This window comes from Adiantum capillus-veneris, chromosome 14 (genome assembly GCF_014529385.1).
Source record: "Adiantum capillus-veneris isolate H3 chromosome 14, ASM1452938v2, whole genome shotgun sequence".
NCBI lineage: Eukaryota > Viridiplantae > Streptophyta > Polypodiopsida > Polypodiales > Pteridaceae > Adiantum > Adiantum capillus-veneris.
This window is the reverse complement of record NC_140944.1, coordinates 117,529,279-117,546,895: the sequence shown is the minus strand read 5'-3', so window position 1 is coordinate 117,546,895 and position 17,617 is coordinate 117,529,279. Positions and strand designations below refer to the sequence as shown.

The following is a 17,617-nucleotide window of genomic DNA, read 5'->3' as shown; positions in this document are numbered from 1 at the left end:
TAAAGTCGAAACTAGCTCAGCCAGGCCACATGTTGATCAATATATTAGATCTTATGAGGAGTCAGAGGCTATACTGGAGCAGCAACCTGTCGAGCCATACACTGAAGAGGAAGTACAGCTTTTAGAAGCTGAGCAGAAAAAGGACAACAAGGGGAAGAAGAAAGTAGATGAGTCTACTGAACCTCAAGAGAAAGACGGGCAAGCAAACAAAGGGAAAGCCAAGATGACTAAGGACAATCAGCCCTCCTTTACTGATGTACCCAGCCCGAAGAAGACGAAAATCATTGTGGAAGAGACCACAGTAGAGATGGACACGGCTGGTATGGAAAAGCCCGAGGCCGGGACCAAGGAAAAGGAGATAGATCCAATTCAGCAAAAGAAAAACGATTATGAGGATCTGGTAACGATAGGGTACACTGAAGAAGAGGCCCTTGAGGCGGTTTATGGGATCACCCTACAAAAACGAGATGATCGGAGAGGGACAGAGGAAAATACAAAGAGTACAAAAGAAAGTGATGAAAAACTGGACGAGCAAAACGTACTAGAAGAGCCGAAGCCAGTGGAGGTGGTGGCCAAAAAAGCTTTAGAGTTGACAGATGAAGATGAAAAAGACATGCACATGGTGCATGAACTGCTCAACAAGATCAAAGAAAGATCCAAGGCAAAGGAAGTGGAGATTGAGATAGCCAAACAAAGGGAAGCCGAGTTGCAGAGGAAATTAGAGGATGCTATGACTGAATCTGAAATTCATAAAGCATCACTCTACGATGCGGAAAACGAGAGAGATGGCTTGATACTCCAGCTAGCCGAGGCTTCAAGAGAAGTAACAAGTGCACAGGAAGCAAGGGAGCGGATGGAAGACGACTTGGAGGCGGCTAAAGATGAGCTCATTGAGCTAAGGGAAAGAGTCGAGCTCCAAGAAAGAACAATCACTAGACTCATGACTACCCCTAGAGCTAGCAGAGCAGGAACCGAACAAGAGGGAGCTCTTGTACCAGCTCTAAAAGACCAGGTCCGAAGCTTACAAAGAGAGCTAAGATTAGAGCAAGTGCAAAGGTTGCACATTGCGGAGGGATCATTGGCAGCAGAGGAGAGGTTCACTTTAGAAAATCAAACACTAAGAACAGAGAATGAGACCCTCCGCAAACAGCTCCAAGATCTACAAGAGCAACAAAGAAGAGAGACAGAGACACCACAAGAAGGATCAGGTGGAGCAGTCATAGAACTACAAGAAACTGGAGAGGCAACCACAATTGAAGATCCAGCCCCAGTTCAAGAGGTGGCCTCAACGTCAGGAATCTCTGAAGAAGAAGAACAAAGGCTCCATGACCAAATAGAAAAGTCAACAGAGGAGAGTGCCAAGGCGGAAATGGAATGGGAGAGGAGACTCCTAATCTCCATTAGACTTCAGGGATTAGACACAAAAGTGCTCCATGAAGAGTGGATGCAACCCAGCCTGCCTTTCCCTTTGATGAAGTTTGAAGTGATAAAAACGAAAAAGAGAATAGAGGAGGAGCAGTATGTCGCTCTTTACGAAGGCGACATCACAAAAGAGGAACAATCAAAGAAGATTGTAGATTCGCAGCCTAGATGGAGGAAAGGTTGGCTGAACAAATACCCAGCCTACCTCATCTACTTGGTAGAGGCACCAAAGGAGATTCGGGAGGATGCAACCTTCTGCCCGGTGCCAAGAGTCAGAAGCTGGAAAGAGCATGGCAGGATTGCAGAAAAGAAGCCAAATTGGCTTAATTACCCAAGGATGCCAGGACCAAAGGCAGGAGAGAGAATAGGTAAAGCCTACATGGTGAAAACCCTAACGGGCACCATCAAGCTCTTTACTGGCTCTTCTGACCTTTCGTGTCAGATGCTCAAGAAAATTTGCAGGACTCCCTTAGCTTGCATTGAAGTGTTCGCGCTAGATAAAGCCACGACCTCGAGTCTACTATCGACGGCCGACACAGTGACTGATATGATGTATGACCTTTCATTGCAGCCTTCTCCAAAAGTGTTGCACCTCCTATACCAGAGGATTATGTTTTTGCCTAGCTTCCACATGAAAACATTCGAAGAAGCTTTCTACACCGGCTTTTTCACCCACGAAAGCAAAATATTCGGCCCAACCTTGACCATCGGCAACCTGCAATACGAATCACATTTGCAGATGCTCAAGACGACAGGACTTTATTGACCAAGCATAAAGGTCATGTCAGGGACAACATGAACGCGGAGGGGGGGAGTGTTGAGCGAGCCAGCAGAGGATCACACCCACATTTTTGCTCACACTCATCATTTTTGTAACCATTGATTGTAATAAATGTCTTTCCGACATTGATTTTGAATTGAGCCATTCATTAAGTAACGGGACTCAATTGAGTTTCCAGCTTGTAATCCCAAAGTAATTTCACTTGCTGATGTAATTAGTTAGAGATGTTCTCACCTCCAAGGCTGAGGTATATAAGCCAAAGTTTTTGTAACCAAGGGGATTCAGATTATTAATCAAAGTGAGTTTTTGAGCGCCGTGATTGTGTCTGAGAGAGAGTGAGAGAGAGAGAGAGTCTTATCTACTTGCTACGCGAGCTACGGAGCCGCCATTGGAGAAGTGACACCGCCATTGTGTTAGCAACGGCGAGAGCTACGCACTGATACCAAGAGTGCGCGCTATCGGCTTCTATGTGTGGTAAGTTCCTACGAGCTTCGGTGTGAGTTCTCTTCCAGCTCGTGTGTCGGAATAGAGCGTGCAGCATATCTATAGAACCACAACGAGTAGAGCTACGCATTAGTATCATCGGGGTCAAGTTTCGGTCACCTGTATTTTTCGGCCTGTCTTCATACGCGTTTACCGCACGGAGTGATTATAGGTTGATTTTGCAGTTCAAGTCTTTAGGGTGTTGTTCTTACCTAGTGCATAGACTTCCCCTTGAGTTTGAGATCGATTCAATGATTCTAGATCCTGTTTCGTATAGCATTCGTTCGTAGTACGGATTTCAATCACTTGCGTATTTTAGAACTTAGATTTGATTTCCTTAGTAGTGATTGTCATTAGAAGGTCGAGTAGGTGATTTGACACCCACCTAGTTGTTTCCATGCGCCTGCAGGTCAAGCTTCGTCCTCGTCTGACAAATTCTGTTGTTGGTTGAGTTCTCGCTATTTAGCTTCTGCTAGCGGCGTAACCGCCTTAACAGAAGCTCAAGAAGAAGCATGGCTTCGACAACTCAAACGAAAGCAGCAGCAACATGGATTCAACAAGCAAAAGTGGACTCGGATGTATCAGATTACTCCTTTTGATCTGGATGATGAAGATGTTGATCCTTGCATTCCGATTGAAGTGACCCTGGATAAAGTTCCAACCTATGCCTTAGTGGATTCAGGAGCTCATTACAACTACATCACATACAGTTTCTTTAATTAGCTGACAGGTGTTCAGTTAGTGCCGGAATTTCGCTGCTGTGAAGCCTTCAATAATGCAATTATCATAACCAAAGGCTGGGCGGAGATACCCTTGTATATCAATGGCCTGCTGTGCACTCATCAATTTCATGTGTGCGATGTTCAAGATGATTATTCCCCCATCATATTTGGTACAACCTGGCAAAGGAGATACAACGCTTATTTGCACTGGTCAGGTAACCAAATGTACTTTCAAGCAAAGGGAAAGGTCAGCAAAGTGTTGTTTGCAAGCGAGGAGGAGGTCCCTCATCAGCAACTACAAGAAAACAATCAGAAATTCCTTCCTCCACCACCTGCGCCTGTTTCAGCAACTGTACAACCATCACAGCCAAAGGAAACTGCTGATGCTGCATGTCAAGTCAGCATTGAAGAACCAGTGTCACAACCTGCACTTCCTCACACAAAAAAAGGCCTCAACATAAATCCGGAATTCCACAGTTACCTCGCCCAACATACAATCAAGTTTGTCGGCCAAAACAATCAAATCCACAATCTCCACCGCCAAAGCCTAGCCAACAACTTGTCTGGAAAGCAAAGCCACCACTAGTGCCCAACGCATCGACAACATCCAACAAATATAGGTGGACTCCAATCAAACCTGCTAATGTCATTACTCCTATACAGAAAACCAAGCAGGTCTGGCGGCCCAAGCAACCCAAGCCAATAGTTGCTCAACCCCCGCTACCAAAAGGCAACCACACGAAAATCACAGCTACTCGACAATCCAAACAGTACACCCGAGCCCACCCACCGCCCAGGCAAATCAAACCCAAAAGTCCTATTCACTATAAACAAGTTTGGGTTCCTAAACAGCCCACCAAAACTGTCGTTTCGTATAAATGGCAACCCAAACGAAAGATTCCAAACCCGAAACCGGCTACATCCAGGTTGCAATGGAAACCTAAAAAACATCAACAGGTACTCAACACGTCAACATTGGTCAAACCACCACCAGTTCTGACCATGTCCGAGAAACTTAGTCTCTTGAAAGCATTCTACCACTTGGAAACCTCGCCAGCACATGCCCTTAAGCAATCTACTTAAGACCCTCATCTTGCATAGCATTAATTTTTCCATGCACTGACCGAGTATGCATGCATCGGGCTAATTACACGGCCTTGCATAGGCACCAATGTTTTACCCATGCACAACACCACTAGTATGACACAATGTCGTCCGGGAGGACTCCAGATAGGCGGGGGGGAGGCATTCCAAATGCGGACCCAAAATAATGATAGGTCAGTGTATTCAAATGTTTTTCGACTTATTTTGTGTTTTATTGCGAATTTTCTTGACCAAGTTTGCATTTTCTGCCCTGAATAGTGGTAAAAAAGGGGAAACTGCCACATATATACCCCTAGGTGTGTGTAAATATGTACAAAATTTAGTTTTTATCTATCTTAAATAAATACGAGATATCGGGACATCCTATGATTTTTTGGATAATTTTTGGAGTGATTTGCTATTTCTTTGCTATTTTTCTCTTTTTATTTTCTAATAAATAGTAATAAGCGGCCAAAAATAAAACAGAGATACAAGAAATGTTTCCTAATATTAGGAAACCCGCAGGAATTTTCAGAATGGATTTCCAATGTCAACAGGTCAGGTTGCGGAAAATGACGGAAACCATATTCTTAATGCGGAAAGGCTCAAAGTGCAAAAGTGATGGAATTTGTCCATACGGTGTCCAAATCGCAAAATTTTTGATCCGTAGGTCATCTAACATGTGAGTTGGGACTAACCATGGGGGTGGTTGCACTTGCACATCCTAAGCTCCAGGTATGTATACCCCAAGCCCTCATTTCTAAGCTCATTTGCTACTTGTCCTTGTGAAAGAGAGCTTGAGAGAGCATATTTCCACCTGCTTCCACATTGCAGTCATGGCTACCATGAGGGGTAAGTACGAATACTTTTCAAGTCATTTAATGCTTTTTTGACTCATTTACAAGCACGTAACAAGCACACACAAGGCTGGGAAGGCACAATCCCGTAGAAAACACAGCAGACTCTAGAGACCACCAAAGGCTATAGGACTTCACAGAGACCTCAGAGATAGGTCTAATAACAATGCCACATAGGCATATGCTAACCCGAAAGGCCGAGACCAACACAGAGTCAGCAGATGGCTTTGGGAGTCTGGGAAGACACCACACCCAATGTGGATGTCAAAAATGACAAGTGACCACACCAAAAGGGTGTATAGGGCCTAGCTACAATGTCCCAACACAAAACTCCAATTGCATGTCACTCTTGTGATCCCCCACACAGTAAGCGCTCTTACTGTGTCTAAGGGATTTTTGGCCAATTTCTCAACTTTGAGCACATATGCACCTCAAAATACATCAATATACATGCATTTGACCCACAAAATCACAAAAGCCCCATCCTTAGACCAAAATCCAAGCTCATCAGTCTGCCAACATCAATCCTGGTGAAGAAACAATGATACCCAATTCCAAGTTGAGAGCCAAGCTCCACAATTGCTTCTTAGAGCCTCTATGAGCCATCCATAAAGCTACATTCTCAAAAAGTTCAAAAAAAGCTCAAGAGACAGTAAGCGCTCTTACTGTCTCCCATGTCCAGACTACTACCAAAGTTTCCAGATAGCTCCTATACATCACCATGATTACATTGGCTAAGCCTCCTACCAAGTAAAAATGCAAAAAACCATCACTTAGCCATTTCAGTCACCAGCTAGCCAACTCTGGACCTACTGTTGCCAAGGAGCATCACACTATCAAAGTCATCACATCAAAAATCATCAAATGATGCCTTCCAGCTAACCCTGGCATTACAGATCAAAAAACCAGCCCCATATCACTCTGGAGACAGTAAGCGCTCTTACTGTCTCAATGCCCAGAAGTTCACTTGCACCCCATCAAAAGCTGTACTTAGCCTCATTGCACAACGTTTGTGAAACCACAAGCACTATGCATCAAAATTTCACTAAGTTACCTATTTATACAGCTCACCTACCATCTAGGGTTTTCCATATATCATGGTATATTGCTCCATATTACACCAAAATTGGGGAGTACACTCCACATGCATTGTATTACATGCCTATGCACTCATTGTCACCTCAAAGTGCCAAAAACACCTACTGGAGACAGTAAACACGCTCACTGTCTGGTGTTGCTAAATTGTCAGTTTTAGTGTTTTGGGCTTGCAAGCATGCTTTATACATATATTTTGAGTATTACTTGCATTTGATGATCATCAAAGATTCAGTTGAAGCTCCTATCCATCACTCTGACTAGACACTGGAAACTTTCAAGTTGGTGGTCTGCTTACAGGGAAAATGCAAGAAGAAAAGAAGCCAGGCCACTAGAGACAGAAGGGACTGTACAGCAAGAGATGCCTCCAGAGAAACCAATATCTGCACCTGCTACAGAGCCAGAGCCTACTACAGTTGAAGCAGCAGACAAAGAGCTTACATTGAATGAATTGGCAGAGCTGCAGTTAAGAGAGCGCATGGAGACCCTCCATGAGAGGTATCATTGGAAGAGCCTATGCTGGGAGTAGTGTATACTACACTCTGCAAATGTCGCTCACCTGACTCCCCAGCAGATAATGAAGCTTGAGGAGCAGCAGGTGTCGGAGAAAAGTCTTGAACCTACATGGCGACAGAGATGGCTTAAGAAGCATCCAGAATTTCTTATCCATCAAGTCCACGCACCTAGATACATTAAAGAAGATCCTACAGTCTGCCCCTGTTCGCGAGTATACACATGGCAAGAGTTTGAGCACCTTCAGTAGGAGCATCCCACTTGGATGAACTATCCACTACTGCTAGCTCCTAAGCCAGGTGACTACCTTACAGAAGAATATATGATCAGATCATTTACTGAAGCTGAGGAAATGTACAGAGGTCTCCCAGACCTATCTACAGGCATACTAAGGAAAATATGTCGGATGCTACTAACGTGTATACAGGTATACCACCAGACGGAGTTAACCGACACTCCCTTGTTGGGTTTTTTGGAGGGTACAAGAAGCCTATACTATGATCTATCCGGACAACCAGATAAAGTCATTTTGCATGGATTTTTTTCTTGTCTAATGTTTTTGCCCAGCTACTACCTCCAAACATTCGAAGAGGCTTTCTACACCAGCTTCTTCTCCTATAATTCAAAGATCTTCAACATCGAAGTCGCAGACCTTAGAGCAAGATATGTAAGTTATACAGCCATCGAGTTGAAGCATGGGATCCAAAATATCCCACTATCAGCCATTGAAAAGGAGAAGAAGGCCCAGTTCAAAGCGGCCCTTAAGCTTATGCCAGGGCGTAGATTAGAAAGATGTCCACTCAATTGGACAGATCAAACGCTGTGAGCGAGATGAAAACACACACAGCGCCTCTATAACGACCCGACACACACTCTTGGAATGATACACACACACACTATGGGGCACCACTCGGCTTAGACAACACACCTGGCCGAGACAGGGAACACACCTCTGGAGTGAGAGGAGAGAGACTATCCACTTGCCCACTCCACACAAACACACACACACACACACACACACACACCCAAAAAACTCAGCTCAAAAGAGGATAATTTCTGATGTTTAGATACAAATGAGCTTGGGCCAACACCAATGGGGCAAACAACTCACACAATATGGGTAAAATATGCCAGATACAATCACAAATTGGAGAAGAAGCTTCATTCATAGGAGAAACTTACACAGCAAAAATAGTAGAAAAAGGGTGAGGAATTTGGCAAAATGGACAGCGCCATCGCGTCCGGAACGGCCCAAAACCCCAGTCTACAATGTCAAAGTGCTCAAATCCGACCTCGGATGAGCAGTTTACGGCCAAAACAAGCTCCAAAATGAGCAAAAACACACCTGCGGCTGTTCCTCCTCTCTTCTCCACGTTTTTTCTGGTCTTCTCTCTGTTTTTTCAGTTCCCACACTTATCTTTATTAGTTGGGCACCCTTGGCCTTTTAGATGACCTCAAACGGACCCCGAACAAGCCAAAAACTGACCTCGCAGGGCATAGTTGTCACCTTTTTGCATCATTCGCACACCTGGCACTCAACTTTTTTCCAATAATGCATCTCGCCACCACGTGAAGTGGCCCCAAAAAGTGGTCCTAATGATGACCTTTCTGCATAACTCTCACAAGAAAACACCCACGTTGTGTCCGTCCTCATCCGCGTGCAAATATTGACCTCGTTCGCCCTCCTGACGCCACTAGATGCCATCTGACGCACCTGCTGACCTCATGTCGTCGGCCCGCGGATAGCTTCCTCGAGAAGTTTTACGCGCTATAAACTCCTCATTATTGTAGAAAAAACATACTGGTACTGGTGATAGTGAAAATCGATGCACTATGTACATGCTGTCCTACCTGTACACATGTGGGCCCCACGTAACCACCTGGCTAAGGAAAATGGGCAATCCTTTATTTGATGCACCATGCATGTATATGTACATATGCGCAATCCCTTGCTCCAAAAAACTCCTGACATAATTTGACCATCCCCTAGCCTGTTAGATCATTCATGATCAGCAGCAGCAATTTAAGCCATTACACTGCGGGTAATAAGGAGTGGTATGCTGGTGCCTAATCTTCATCTTTGTGCATAAGAAGTCTAGCAGTTTAGCTCTAAATCCTGGCCCCTTATCTGAAAGTAGCTCTAATGGCACCCCAAACTTGCAACATATTTCATCATACACAAATTTTGCCACATCCTTTGCAGTGATCTCTTTTACTGCTATAGCCTCTGCCCATCTAGAGAGATAGTCCACTGCCGTCAAGATATAGCTTTTGCCCCTGCTTGTGATAGGTAACGGGCCTATTGCATCAATCCCCCACTTTTCAAACACATCAAACGCCATAATGGTTTTTCGTAGCTCTGGCTTCAACACTCTCTTCCCAAATGCTTGACACCTATTGCAAGACCTACACCAATGGTGAACATCCTTGTGCAAACTAGTCCATACATACCCCTCTTGCAAAATCTTATGCAAGGTGATCTTTAGAGCAAAATGGCCACCACATGCGCCTTCATGATTCTCTTCCAACACTCTGTAAAGCTCCTCCCGCCAAGGTACACGTCTCAACACGAGATCAGCCCCTTTCATGTATAAGACATCACCAATCAATTTGTACCTGTATGCTCTACGCACAAAGCCATATTTCTTAGACTTCTGAATCTCCTTTGGAATGATTCCTGTTAGCAAAAACTCCTCTTCTTGAGCCAAAATTTCCCGGCCATGATAAAGAGGTAAAGTGGTCCTCAACACAAATAGCTCCCCAATCATGCCTTGAGCTGCTTCATGTGCCTCTCCATTTAGAGCACGTTCAATGTGTCTGATGATCCATGCTTCGAACTTTTTTAACAGGCCTTTAATTCTGAAGCACATTTCCTTCAATGAGGTGTTCTTGCTCTTCCACACACCCAGCACTTGCTTCACCACTAACAAGGCATCACCTTTTATGCTCAACCTTCGAACCCCATGCTTCAAACAAATGTGTAATCCGGCTTCCAATGTAGCATATTCAGCCTCATTGTTACTATGTGCATCCAATTTGAACCCTCTCTTGCATACTAGCTTCCCCTCTGGATCATAAAGTGCTATACCCCCTGAAGCTGCATCGTGGCTCTTTCAGTATGAACCATCAAAGAACAACACATGTGCATTGCTGATCTGTGGCACTTCTTCAACTACCTTTCTCACCACCTCTTCCTTAACAATAAGGGGATTCTCCTTGTAGGTCAACAAATCAGCTAGGGTAGCCCTTGTACTATCTTCCACTAGAAAAGAGAACTCAAACTCTTGTAGCTCAATTACCCATTTCTTCACCACATTTGACATGTTAGTACCATTAATTAATTGTGGCAAAAAGGCATAACTCGTCAAGAAAACAAAAGTCCGTGGTAGCAAGTAATGCCGAAATCGTCGACAAGCAAATATTACACTGGCCATCACTAGCTCTACTTCCGATAACTTTCTCTCCGCTACCAACTTCACTCGGCTTGCACAATACACTGGCCTCATATAATGGCTTCCCTTCCCCTTTTGCAATAGCATAGCTCCAATGGCATCATCCCCTACTGATGGATTTACATAAAAAACTTTCTCCCAATCAGGAGCCTGCATGGCTGACAACCCCCCTAACACCTCTTTCACCTCTTGAAACACTTCTTCACACTTGTCATCCCATTGCAATGGATCATGCTTTGCCACTTGCTGTAATGGATAAAGAAGCTGCGAAGACAATGGAATAAACCGTGCCATGTACTTCACTTTGTGTATAAAGGTTGCCAATTGCTTCGTACTCATAGGTGATGGAAGAAGATTAATAGACTTCACCTTATCTGGATCAGCCTCAATGCCATTTTCTGACACCATATGGCCCAATAACTTCACCCTTGGTTGTGCTAGATGACATTTCTTTGGATTTAGTTGTCCTCCATATTCATCATATCGAGCCAATACCATCTGCAGCTTCTCATGGTGATCAGCCCTACTGCTATAGACACAGAAGTCATCCATACAAGCTTTAACACAACTACCAATGAATGGTTCCAACACCCAATTTGCTCTCTCTTGATAGAAGGAAGGTCCATTTGACAACCCAAATGGCAATACTGTGTAGCAATAGCAGCCCCATGGCGTAATAAAAGTTGTCTTTGTGCGGTCTTTAAGAGCAATCTTCAATTGAAAATAGCCTGAAAAACCATCACACACACTGTACCTCTCATAACCTGCCACTGAATCTAAGATCCGATCGATGAATGGAAGAGGATATGGGTTCTTCTTAGTGGCTGCGTTTAAGGGTTTAAAATCCACACAAATTCTCCACTTCCCATCCTTCTTTGGACTGACTACAACTGGACTCACCCATTCTGTGGTCTCCACTGGAACTATGAACCCTGCCTTCAATAACTTGTCCACCTCTACCCGCAAGGCTTCCATTTGCTCTTGACCCATCCTTCTTAGCCTTTGCCGCACTGGCTTAGCACCTTCTTTCAGCTCTATATGCATCTCTTCACCCTTGAACCCTCTGATCTCTTCATATGAAGTAATGAACAAATCAGGAAAACTAGCCAGCATATGCAAATATATATCCTTCTCCATAGCTGAGAGGTCTCCACTAATCATTTGCGTCATTAATTCCTACTTCTTTGACAACTCAACCTTGGTTTGCATCAACCCTTCAATCACTTCATAAGGCCCTTCACTTTCATCTTCAACTTCATTCGCAAATGCGACTAAACCACACTCCTGGATTTCTTTATCCACCAAAAGAAATGCAACATCAGCATCCTCATCACTGTTGGTAGTGCTATCACTGTCCTCATCTGTCACCGTGGAAGAGTCTTCATCACTAGACTCATCCTCATCTTCATAAATCTCCTCTAATCGTTTCCTTGTGTCCATATTATAAAGCTTCTTGGTACCTGTCTTTCCATAGAGGCTAATCGTACCATGTCACCAATCTTGAACGGCTCCCACTACATGTAACCATGGTCTGCCCAGTATAATAGGATATGCTCCCAACCCTGCTGGCATCACATGAAAATCAACCACTACCTTTGCATCATATGCCTCCACTTCTAAGCTCTTTACAACACCCAAGCATTTTACCTTTTGATGGTTTACCAATCTGATCCGAAAACCTGACACCCCAGCCACTGTGAGACCCATCTTCTCAACGCATGAGTGTGTTATGACGCATATTTGGGCTCCGCCATCCACATAACCTTGTCCCAAATTTTTCCTTTTATGCCACACATCTACTATTGGAAAAATGTCTGGTAGCTCGTCCATTGCCAACACCTTCACTGAACCTCTCTCTGGCTCTTTCTCCATTGGGTTAACCATCCTCTTCCACTGTCGCTTTAGCTTAGGCACCATCTCTATAAGCTGCCCAAAAGTAACATCTGCCTTCCTGCTCGTCAGATCCTCCTTCAAGTCATAGCTTAATTGCCCATCCCCTAGTGGAAAATCTGAAACATGAAACTTTCGACGAGCTCTCCTTTTCCTCTTGGCCTTGACATCCTCGCCTTCATGGCTCTTTCCTTTCTTCTTACTAGGACCTGGGACACTTCTTCCTTCCTTATCCTCTGTGGTCCTCTTCCCAATAGGCATCACTAATGTATCCTCTAGCTTTGATGTCTTCTCCAAGGTGACTACACTTAGCACTTTTGTCTTTCCCTTTTCCTCCTGGGTCAGTCCACTGGTTCCTTCGTCTCCCTTAATTTCGATGCCATAATCATTTGACCTAGTTAGCACCTGTCTTGGCAATGGATACATGTCTCCCCCCATCCTTGGTGGCTTATCACATTGCGGGTTGATGTGACCCAACTCTCCACAATTATAACATGTGGGCGTCTGCCTCCAAAACCTACCATTGCTTTGTCCAACACCATTCCTAGGCCTTTCTTCACCTCCTGGCTGATTTGCAAACCTCCCTCGACCTTGATTCTTTCCCACTTGACCTAGCATGTTTAGGCTGAGATTCTTCATCAAATCTACCATTTGCCTCATGTCTTGCCTTAGCCCATCATCTTGCACTGCTGTAGTGACCACTGTTGGCATAACCTGAGTAGTAACAGGAACCACTGGTTCATGATGAACCACTGACATGCGCCCTTGTAAAGACTCTATAGGCTGAAATTCAGACCTCATTGGCAAAGACTCCACCCCTAACTGGCTCATTTTCCTCAGCTTCCACTCTTTGTTCCTTGCTACCTCTAGTGCATCCTCATATGTCCTAGGCTTCTTTAGCTCCACTCTCCAACGTATATTCTCCCAAAGACCAGCCAAGAACCTGTCCTTCTTCATCATGTCAGGCGGGGGTACCTGTGGTGCTAAAGCCTTGCACATTCGCTCCCATGCCAATGAAAACTTACGTATGTACGCATCTACTGGCTCACCTTCCTTCTGCACCAAACCTTGTACTTCTTGCCACACTTTGCCAGGATCTTCTATCTTCACAAACTCCACTTCCAATCCATGCCTTAGATTGTCCCAACTCAATATTATAGGTGGATCTGCTACACGCAACTCCTCTTCAAATGCTTTAGACCAAACTCGTGCATCACTCTTCAAACAAATTTGGAGAAGGCGTAACATTTGCGTAGGGTCATGAATCTGGTTGCTAATGCAGGCAACCTCCATCTTTTCCAAAAATTCTTCCACATCTTCATCACTTCTTCCATGAAACTCCGGATAAGAGAAAGCCATGGCTACCCAAATTATGATGCTTTGAGAACCCCTTCGAACACACGTGCAAGAACCCAAAACTTTTCACTACCCAATCCCCAGAAACTTCAATGGAGCTCAGCTTTAGATAAGGACAAACACATGCACATCAAATGAGTTTTCATAGTTAATCATCGGAATGACAACAGGCAAAGGACATTCCAAGATCTCTCTCAATCTTCTTGGCCCAAACATAAAGACTATGCGCTGCTGGAAAAAGATCTTCCTGGACACATGAACATTAATCTGAATTCTTTGAGTTAAATGAAATGGAGTGAACTGAGGGCCATTTTGATCATCCATTAAAGCCAACCATGAAGCTCCCAAGAAGGTACACCTGACTTATCCTCTGATTTTTTCCCAAATTTCAGCAGCATAACAGTATAAATGGCTCAAAATACCAAAAAACCAGCCATCATAACTTGGGAAAATTTCGACAGAGTTTCCCCAGAAGTAGAGCAGTAGGAACCCAAAATATAGTCTGTCTATGTATGCATAAACTGTCAACAATAGAACCCGAGCATCAAGTAGGACTCACTAGTACATAGCCTATGGCGAGGTCACAAAAAGGGTGCTCCAGCTACATGTATCACCGAAAGGATCTCCACATTTGAGAATCCCCCAGCTCAATAAAAACCTCACGTTATCGACCCTCACAGAAGGCTAATGCAAATCGCATATAGTCAAGTCTCAGAAATGACTATCTTCCAGACCAAGTCTCAGAAATGGCTGGGACTGCCAAATACAACCAAGTATGGCTCCACAAATGCGTACAATGGCAGTTTCCACAAGTAACGTACAATCCAGCAGACAATGCGCTCAAATAGGCGCCAAGTGATGCATTCCCACAACAACTGCAAGTGACATCACTGCTAGTATATCACTGTACTCCAGCTACCTGTACCTGTGTGAATCACCTGTACCTGTACCTGTCCCTGTAACCTGTAACCTGTAACGTGTAATCTGCAAGCTGTAACTTGTAATCCCAAAGCTCGAAGCTCGAAGCTCGAAGCAGAAGGTACTCAAAGAAGATCCTCCGTGGGGGCGCCAAAAGAATGTGAGCGGGATGAAAACACACACAGCGCCTCTATAACGACCCGACACACACTCTTGGAATGATACACACATACACTATGGGGCACCACTCGGCTTAGACAACACACCTGGCCGAGACAGGGAACACACCTCTGGAGTGAGAGGAGAGAGACTATCCACTTGCCCACTCCACACAGACACACACACACACACAGACACACCCAAAAAACTCAGCTCAAAAGAGGATAATTTCTGATGTTTAGATACAAATGAGCTTGGGCCAACACCAATGGGGCAAACAACTCACACAATATGGGTAAAATATGCCAGATACAATCACAAATTGGAGAAGAAGCTTCATTCATAGGAGAAACTTACACAGTAAAAACAACAGAAAAAGGGTGAGGAATTTGGCAAAATGGATAGCTCCATCGTGTCCGGAACGGCCCAAAACCTCAGTCTACAATGTCAAAGTGCTCAAATCCGACCTCGAATGAGCAGTTTACGGCCAAAACAAGCTCCAAAATGAGCAACAACACACCTACGGCTATTCCTCCTCTCTTCTCCACGTTTTTTCTGGTCTTCTCTCTGTTTTTTCAGTTCCCACACTTAGCTTTATTAGTTGGGCACCCTTGGCCTTTTAGATGACCTCAAACGGACCCCGAACAAGCCAAAAACTGACCTCGCAGGGCATAGTTGTCACCTTTTTGCATCATTCGCACACCTGGCACTCAACTTTTTTCCAATAATGCATCTCGCCACCACGTGAAGTGGCCCCAAAAAGTGGTCCTAATGATGACCTTTCTGCATAACTCTCACAAGAAAACACCCACGTTGTGTCCGTCCTCATCCGCGTGCAAATATTGACCTCGTTCGCCCTCCTGACGCCACTAGATGCCATCTGACGCACCTGCTGACCTCATGTCGTCGGCCCGCGGATAGCTTCCTCGAGAAGTTTTACACGCTATAAACTCCTCATTATTGTAGAAAAAACATACTGGTACTGGTGATAGTGAAAATCGATGCACTATGTACATGCTGTCCTACTTGTACACGTGTGGGCCCCACGTAACCACCTGGCTAAGGAAAATGGGCAATCCTTTATTTGATGCACCATGCATGTATATGTACATATGCGCAATCCCTTGCTCCAAAAAACTCCTGACAACGCAAAGCGCTTAACACACTCTACAACAACCCCATGTCGAGGACGACTTGGTTTAGGAGGGGGGGAGTGTTGCAGCTCAGCAACGGTGGATAGCGGCCACCACTACATCAAGTCAAATCCCCACCTTTTTGTATTAATTTTCTGCTCTGAAGTCGAGCTCGTAATATTTTTGCTATTCAAATGTAAAGGGTTTATCTTCTAGGGCCATGGGCTTCCAAGTTGTACTGATTCCCAACTCAAGCACACAATTGATTATTGAGCCATGTATCTATGGGAAACCCTCCTCCCACAAGACCTAAGTATAAAGGTCAAAATGAAGGGTTTTGTAGGGATGGATTTTATGAGTTAGAAAAACTCTCTGCGCGGGCAGCTTATCTATTTTTGTGTGTGCATCGTCTTTGATTGCTATCTTGTGCTTCACGAGTCGCATTGCAGAACCGAGACCACAGGCGCGTTCAACTCATCGAGCTCTTCAATTCAACGCCAACCATTTGCCACGAGACGCTACTTCAAGAGCATCGACCTACGGACTTACAGGTGAGTTTTAGGGAGTTTAGGGTAGATTTCAGTGAAACCAACCATAGAGTAGGGTAGCTCTCCCTTAGATGCAGCTGTAGAGACCATCTAGGACCGTTTCCGACAACTTCCATTTTGCTGTCAGACAGTAAGCGTGTTTTCTGCCAGGGTGCAGAATTCAGGTTTGAGGGTCTAGGTAGCTTGGGGACATGTAGGAAATTGCCTACGGTGAGTTTCGTGTCAAACCGAGGTCATTAGCCCAAGGTTTAGCTTAGTTTGGTGACATAGGAGGTTCTTGGCAGATTTGGGTATTCCCGCACACATAGGACTTAGAGATCTTAGATGACCATTCCATAGGTATTCGACAAGAGGTTGACACCCTCTTGGCGTGCCTCCATGCCCTAATCGGGTCAGTGACATCCCTAGTTGACATCTTTATGTGTTGAGTAGGTTCTCGCTTGCTACGAGCGACACTCGAAAAACAGAGACTAAAGATACAATCGTGAAGCTGGTCTCCTCAATAAAGATGTTGCTCATCCCACCGCTAGATCTAGTTGATCTAGTGAAAGAGACACTAAGAAGCACTACTAATGCTTCTCAGCGTCTCTTTCACCCGATCAATTAGATTTAGTGGTGGGGCAAGCAACTTCTATGAGCAGACCTTTGTGATGCAGCTTCAGTCTCCATCACACCCAGAGCGCAATTCTTTTACAAATTCACAAAAATTCAACGAAATCTCTCTACACAGGAATTCCTCCCCCTTTATGAGTCCCCTCTCTCTCTTTCTCTCTCTCTCTCTCTACTTGTCCATGTTTTTTCTCCATTCATTCAATATTAAGTTTAAATGTTCTTGTGTTTAATGCAGGTATGGATCATGAGTAGTTTCTTTATTCTTTGTCACCCGAGCAAAGACAGTGGTATGTGGAGCATCATCGCTCTGGCGCATCATCGTGCGTTCATACTCCTTTAACGTCTCCCTCTGCTTCGGAGCATTCAGCGTGCTCCGAAGCTTCGGTGTCGACGAGACGATCTTCACACTTGTCTAGGCACCGACGCTCTAGTGGTGGTGGTGGCGGTTGTTGTGGGGATTCCACCACCGATGCCTCGACACCACCTCGTTTTCGACGAGGCTCTTTACCCTCCCCTTCTTTCTCCACCTCCACACCAGCCACGGCATCGCCATCTACACCAGGTTTTGCACGACTGACGGCCATTCCTAGCTG

The 17,617-nt window shown here is 44.7% G+C and overlaps 1 pseudogene; it reads left to right on the top strand.

Moving 5' to 3' along the window:
* The first annotated feature begins 3,262 nt into the window (after nucleotides 1–3,262).
* Nucleotides 3,263–17,272, top strand: LOC147443008 (uncharacterized; annotated as a pseudogene).
* The last annotated feature ends 345 nt before the right edge of the window (nucleotides 17,273–17,617 follow it).